Below are 8,140 nucleotides of genomic sequence, written 5' to 3'. Positions count from 1 at the left end.
AATAGGAATTAAAATACATTAATGAGTGATTTTCCTACTACTTTTCTCAACCAAAACTAAGATATATGCTATTTATAATGTATTCTAGGAATGGAAAGTTTTGTACTCATTTTAAATGCAAATTTGACCCGAGGCTACCATTATGGAAAGGAAATGATCTGCCTAGTGCATGTATGGTAAATTTAACCTGAAATACATTATTTAGTAACCAAATTGATAATAATTTGAGCAAGGAAAATCTCGTTATCAAGGAATATAGTAACAACAAATTATTATGAATCAATCATTAACCAGAATATCGTAACAAAATTGATAACGTAGAGCAAGGAGAAATATGTATGTTTCCAATTGATTTAAAAGTTTGATTTCTATTTATATTGTACATATATGTATGGATATCATTGTCCCCATTTGAATTGATCAAAGACATAAATAAATTTGAGTTTGTTAAATTTTTCAAAAGTTGATATAAAAAATAATTCATATAGAGTTCGACTCAAAACTCTTTTTGAACAATCCTTACAGAGTTGAGTTGGACAAACTTGATTCAAATCATTTCTACCCGTTCTTAAAATTGACTCAAATCATAGTGAATTTTGTAGCCTAAACCGAATGATAAGATATTAACAATAAAAAGTTTGACACTCATGGTGTCTTATATTTCCATCATGTCCTTGTTTTGTGGGTCTTTGACCCACCTATTAAACAAAAAATAAATAAATCAGATGATATAATTTGCATTAATTTTTTATCTTATACATGTTTTTAAATTATAAATGTGATTGTTATTGTATTTACCATAATTATAAAAAATTACAGAAAAATACCATAGTTATGGAATTCAAAACCCAAAATATTGCTAATACAATTGCTTTTGAATTACATTTTAACTTTCTAGGAATTTGTCAAAGAACGTATAGAAACGTCCACTATCAACTTGTTTCATAAGTTTGGAATAAAACCGAATTTTTCGAGGTGTTATAATCTCAAACAATTTACAGAATTTGATTAACGGGAGTATAAAATGATCATAAGTGCTAAGAATGATTGAAATGCTAGTTTTTTTACACATGTTTGTCTCTTAACCAATTTTATTCTATATTTTTCTAAGATAATGTTTTTTTCTATAAAATCAAATTAATGCTAAACCTATCCTAAACTAATAAAATAGACTAGCTATTTATTTTGCAATATGATAGTGATTTGATTTTATAGATGCTTTGAAATCTAAAAAGGAGATAATGTTATAATAAGAATAACATTGGAGATAATTTCATGTAGATAATTCTAAAATAATAAATAATTTTATAATAGTATTTCTAACTCAAAATATTTTAAATACTATGTTTGATCCAAAGACTCACTTTTTGAAAGATATACAATCACTTGGTTGTAAGATTAGTGATAAAAATAAATTATTTTACATAAACTATTTAATCTAAATTTATTGGATAATCATTTAAAGATCTACTACTCATCTTAAAATCATATTTAATTTTAGATAAATCTATAAAAGTATATCAAGATTTTCACTCACGTATTAAAAACAGAAAATTGTTAGTGTTGCATCTTCTAGTTAAGTTTGCCATGGAAGATTACAAGTGATGGTCCATGTTATCTAGAATTGTGTGGTTGTGATTTGTGAAGAAGAGTCTGAAAAGTAGAAGGGAAAGGATCTTCTCTAATAATAGAGAGATAAGTTTTTGTTTTTGCATTTGTGCATAATGGTAAAAGTATCATATCATTTTATTTCAATGATAAAAGTGTTAAATTATATTGTTATTTTATCTTATTTTGGGTGTACTTGTATTTTCATTATTGGAGATCATGATAACTGAAACTAAAATGGTTAAGGAAGAGAGAGTGGGCCAGCTAGAGTCTATGGGTTTTTTCGGACGTGAGTGTCAAATCACACCAAAATCTATTTAGTATTAATAAGTTTATAACTTCTATATTAATAATGATAGAAACCTCTTTGAGGGGTTTGTATTTTGTTGTTGATCATTCTTGTTTATAAGTCTTTTTGAATTTGTGAATGGATTTTGTATGTATTTGGTTTCATTTTAGGTGAATGAAATGTTAGGAATGGAATGATTTTGAGTAGGTTGTGCATAGGGGAATTGTGTTTGATAAAAGAAGATGGATAGAGAATGGAAGTGCCACAAGTTTCGTGCTTAATAAGCCAATAGAGTCCGCCACAAGTTTCGTACTTACAAATAGTGGTAGTTGGCCAACATGTAGCTCCACATGCTAATAGGAATTAAAATACATTAATGAGTGATTTTCCTACTACTTTTCTCAGCCAAAACTAAAGCATAGGCTAGGTACAATGTATTCTAGGAATGGAAAGTTGTGTACCAATGAATTCTTCTTTGAATGCAAATTTGACCCGAGGCTACCATTATGGAAAGGATATGATCCACCTAGTGCATGTATGGTAAGTTTTTTAAATGTGAATACTTGGTTTCCAAGCCTAGCTTGGTATGGAAAGAATCCCCTTTGCTTTGATGATGATTACACGACCTATATTTCTCTTTTGGTAAGTTTCATTCATTCCTTATTTGAATATGGAAAGAAATCCGCTTGATTTGATAATAATTCAAGACTTTGGCTTCATATGAAAAGTCTCAATTATACCGCATTTTGAATGTGGAAAGAATTCCTCTTGATTTGATGATGATTCGCGGTCTTGGCTTCATATGGCAAGGTCTCAATTATACCACCTTTCGAATATGGAAAGAATTCCTCTTTATTTAATGATGGGCACACGACTTTGATTTTCATATGGTAACTTTGTATCTACTACACGCTCCTTATTGGAGAAGAATGAAGTTTGAATTTGAAATCCCCCTCCTTATTTGCATGCCCTTCCTCCTATAGCAAGAATTTGCCACAACTCTTGATTAATCTTCATGGACAAATATTCCAAGTCCACATTCATTTATACATGTTTACATATGGTTATAAAGTTCTATGGCACATGGTTACATTTAAACAAGTCTCAACTGTTAAGGTCTTATTACAACCCAAATAAATGTTCTAAATGTAAAACTTCCTTAAAATCTACACCTCGGTAAGTATGAATCCTCACTTGTTGAATGCAAGTCTTTGAATAACAAGTTTCCCTTCGTGGCCGATGCCTTCATGGGGCATTTCTTCATGGCTAAGGAAATACACTACCAGAAAAAGGTGGAATAACCACACTTAATTACCCATATATAGCAGACGTGGCTAAGTTATAAAAAACTTTTTAGTTAGACACGTGGCTCCCATTGTAACTCAGATCTGAGACACAATCTTCTCCCCCTCTTTCCGTTTCTCATGCTTCTCCATCTCTTTCTCATTCTTCTACTCCATCTCTTTCCCTTTCTCATTCTTCTCCATCTCTTTCACATTTTCATTTTTATTCTTAATCTCAGATCTCGTTTTTTCTTCTCATGAGCAAATAATTTTTGAGCATTGTCTCTATTAGCTCCACCCTCAATGTCTAGATCCCCCGCCTAATTTGTGTTCAACACCAACACTAGCGCTTTAGGAACACTCTGCAACTTTTGCAGTTTCAGTGGCACCAGAATTCAATTGTCTTTATTGATTTGTGCATTCTACCATAGATCATTGCATTAACCAGGTTAGCATCTCGAATTGTTAGAATTTTGTATTTCCTAGAATCCATCAACTTCATTGTCATATTTCACTTCTCTCTGCTATAATTAGGAATTTTAGGTTAAGTTTGTTAGTAGTTTGAAGCTCAAAGTTATCACAGGTAAGTTGAATTTTGAGAATAGATTTTCATTTTCCAATGCTTTAGAACTAAAATTTTGTATTAGCTTCATTTTTTTACTAGCAAATCAAAGCTCAAAATTCTACCTTGTTATGAATTTTTAGTTTACCACACTCTTAATTCTATTAGCTTGATTCGTATATATTTTGTTTTATTACTTGGATTTTAATGCATTTGGTTGCTTGACACTCAATCTATAAATTAATAAACAATGTTTCATTATTGTATATTCCAGATGCTTTCTTTTCTCATGATTTGATCTTTTTGTTGTATGATTCATACTTTAAGATTTAGTGTCTGCACTGTTTCCTGTTGTACATAATCTTACATAAATGAAGAAATAAAATAATGTTGTGTTGATAGCTGGAGAGTTCCCTGGTCTAATGACTTGTGCTCAGATTGCTTCTTCTCGTGTGTTTAGAAAGCTTTCCCATTTGAAGGAGCCATCAAGACGAAATCAGAACCAACCACTATTTGTCAATCTCAAAATAGTAGTTTCTGATACTGGTAGTACATGTCTTCATCATGTTACCTATAAGTGACTTAATGTTCACAACTATCATCTGATGCTATGGTTTTCATTGGTTGGGCTGAAGGAAAACCGTTATGCCATTGTAGATGTGTGCAACCCCAATTGGTCAATAATAATTTTATCTCCCTCCCGTGATTATGTTATACAATCTGCACATATTTTGCTTACATAACTCATAATAATGATGATTGACCTTGTTTGCTACTTGTTCTAATGCAGCCTGTAGGTTTTACTCATGAGCAAAGCAACATCATTGCCAGATAAGTATTTAAATCTATATGGTTTCATTTCTTTTAATTGTTTGTTTTAATTGTATACTTGTTTATTGCCATCCACATGGTAAAAACTTAATTATAATGTCATTTTTCTGTTTTTCCCACCATTTCATAGTTCTTGGTTGATATTCTCCACAATGTTTATGTTTCTGAATAACGTTTAATGATACAAGTTGAGTCATTTGCTAAATGTGGGTAATATTGTAATAGTGAAATAACTACTTGTTAAGTTTTTGACAGAACTCATTTATATTTTTGACAATTTGACTTATACACTTTTTACCTAATAGATTTGTCAAGTGCATCAAACCCGAGTCCTATGTTGATGCAGTAAGGTTCTACACTGGTGCCATGACAGTTTTTAAGGTTGTGTTTATTTGATATTATATTGATCCAATCAATGGCTATTGTTACATTTAACATACATAATGCAATAAATATAGGTCTCACATGAAATATATTTCTTACTTGTTCCTCTTTATCAGGCATATGGAGACTCATCGTTCCAGGATTGTAAGCATGTATCCGAAAAGTAATAACTGTCATAATAAAAACTTATAGGTATGGTTCTTTCATGATTTTAATTTTTTTTTATCATTGTATATCATGATGCTAGAATCTTGTTAGATAGTTCTATCCAATCTTGTTTGATTGATAAGATGATTATATTTTATCCTTCCTTTCTTCTAAATATGGTTTAACTGGTTATGAATGCAGTAAGCATGATGTCTATGATATTATGCAAAATAATTAGCTAATGCTCATTTTATGTCTAGAATGAAAAATATTTGGTCTTTTTTTGTAGCCTACATAATTTGGTTGATATTCTTGCTGGCCTTGCTCTTGGACTTGGGATCCTTGCTTTTTGGCTTGTAGTTGATGAACACAATATAGCTTTGTCCTTCATACCAACTACAACTTAAGTTGTCACTCACATTGTAAACATCTTTTGTGTATGAAATATTTAAAACTGCTTAATTCTGTATATATGTTTTTCATTTCTTATTAGAGTAATCTCTTTCTTTGTATTCTATCTTATCCTAATCTGTTTATGTTGCAGTTATATCTTTCTGGGCTTCCTTTAGCTTCTCTTACTTTTTGCTTATCCAACTTTGGAACTTCCAACTCCAAGCTTTGAGTATCACACTGCTTTCAATGGTGTTGCATTGGGAATTGTAAGCATTTTTTCACGCATTAACATCATATAAACTTCTTTCATCTTTCTATCATGAATGAATATACACTAGATTACATAATTTATGGTTGGTATAGATTAACATAATATAGGAATATAACCCTTAGGTGCATAGATCAAAAGAAGAGGTCTTGAGGCGCTTTAAGTAATGGTAATTGATTAGCTCTAAGAACCTTTCAATATTATGAGCTCCATAACAAAATTTAAATTCTGAATGTTGCTATATCTAACTAGTCTTGAAGCTAACTTAAAACTGACACTGTTTTTCACCTACTACATAGAGAAGCATTCAGTTTTCTCACATTAATAACCACTTCAACTTCACTGTCTTCATGTTTGAGGATTACCGAGAAAGACAAATAAGAAATATTTCCAATCCTATGACAATAATAACAATCAAGCCTTTATCCCACTAGATGGAATTGGCTAATATTCCAATCCTAAAGGATAAACTTTTTTATATCTATTGTAAAACACTAAAACATGATCATTCACTAATAATCAAATGTTGAACCAAATCTCAACTGAAAAACAAAGTGAATTTAGAATTTTGGTTCTTTAACAGGGAAGCATACATCCATAAGATATTATGTCGATTCTGAATGAATCTTACCATATGTATTTTAATGATTGTCGAAAAAACATGAAAATAAATTCTAGTTTGAGGTAATTGTCTCTTATTTCTCCTGATGATATACTCCCCTTTTAAAGATGAGACAAATAAACGCAAAAGTCTAACAATTGAAAGTAGATTTATCCTCACAAGCGAAGAGATCGTTTCCATGGTTTGGGTCACATCCAAGACATAAGGCAAACAACCTTATCGTTGCGAAAGACTTACCTTTACATTCATTATCACTATTTTCAATATTTTTATACTTATTTTGTTCTTCTTAACTCTTCTGAGTTCTGAACAAATAGTTATGGGTCGTGATTGAGATACCATGCTTTAGTTGTGTGTCTGCATACATGAGATATAGATAGTCATTCACTCTCTTCATGCTAGATAGTCTATTTTAACTCTCAATATCTTGAATTTGCACTCTTCGATGAAACTAGGTATATTTATCTAATGAAGAGTTCTGCGAGAAGTTTGGAATGCTAAAAACTGCCCTCTACAAGCTTCCCAAATGGAAACAAAACAAGCTAAAGATGTCACTGGATCTATTCTAGAGCTAGTGTGTTCAAGAGATGCCTGTGTTTTGTGGCTCTATATAATGTAGCAATACAAAACATGTACATTTTTCAGTGCATTGAGTGTTTGAGTGGCTCTTATTTTTGTGAAATACTTATGATTATTACTATTATTATTATTAGCTGGCAAATATTTATTTTCATTTAGAAATTCACCAACCATTATATTGAATATAAAGATGGTTCGATGATCAGTGCATCAGTATCCAGAGAGGAATGTGTATAAAAATTGAAATAAATTAGCCACGGTTAAACTGTGGCAAGTTAAATATGTACAAAACATTAGCCACGGCTAAACTGTGGCAAATCACTTATGTATTACAAAGTAGCCACAGTTGCAAGTGTGGCAGAATAAAATAAACCGTGGTCAAGCTAATGTTACCACATTTTTAAACTGTGTAGCTATACTACAAATAAATTGTGGCTAAAATTTTGCAACGCCCTTTATAACCACAATTACCTAAACCGAGGCTAACATAGTTTGCCACAATATTTCAGTGCATTAGCCACGGTTTTAACCGTGGCAAACTAGATCTTTTTTTGTAGTGATAGATGGGCCTACTGAAGTCTTGATGCTTCCATCATAACTTCTACTAGTTGGTTCACAGTTTGGTATACCTTCTTGGCCTTGTTCTGTTCATATAAAATAATATATGACATTATTTAGTAACATCATCTACTTTGATTGATTAAACCTGAAATGTAATATATTTTTTCATTTTGTATTTACATTGATGGAAATATAGAGTTGAAAAGATAACATCTTTTAATTTAGAAAACGTTTGTTTTATTAGGTGAATAATAATTTAATATGTTCCTACTTTGAGTTAGCAATAGTTGATAGGTGTTTAGTGGGTTATTGGATCAATTAATATTTTTATTATAAAGTCCAAATCAAAAGACAAAATGAGTTAAGCATCTATTCATTCTTTTGTAAGTTGTGAAAAAAAAAATTATTCATTTAAAAAGGATGATATGGTGTCTATACTTGAACCAAACCACTATTTAAAACTTTAAAATTCTTATAGAACATAACTAAGTTCTTTATTATAAATTTACTTTAAATTGTTGATAATTGAGATGGCGAATTAAAATATATACAAACTTATAAATAAAAAATATTGTATAAGCTACACTAATTAAAAAAAACATATATATATATA

General features: G+C 30.5%; 1 long non-coding RNA gene across 1 annotated transcript; it reads left to right on the top strand.

The window, feature by feature from the left end:
• On the top strand, nt 3,358-5,973 carry LOC109335349. The gene is made up of 6 exons (XR_002106196.1): nt 3,358-3,628; nt 4,533-4,954; nt 5,074-5,149; nt 5,394-5,541; nt 5,649-5,763; nt 5,861-5,973. It is a non-coding gene; the product is annotated as an uncharacterized LOC109335349 (long non-coding RNA).

The sequence above is a fragment of the Lupinus angustifolius genome, chromosome LG20 (genome assembly GCF_001865875.1).
Source record: "Lupinus angustifolius cultivar Tanjil chromosome LG20, LupAngTanjil_v1.0, whole genome shotgun sequence".
NCBI lineage: Eukaryota > Viridiplantae > Streptophyta > Magnoliopsida > Fabales > Fabaceae > Lupinus > Lupinus angustifolius.
This window is presented reverse-complemented; position numbering and strand designations above follow the sequence as displayed.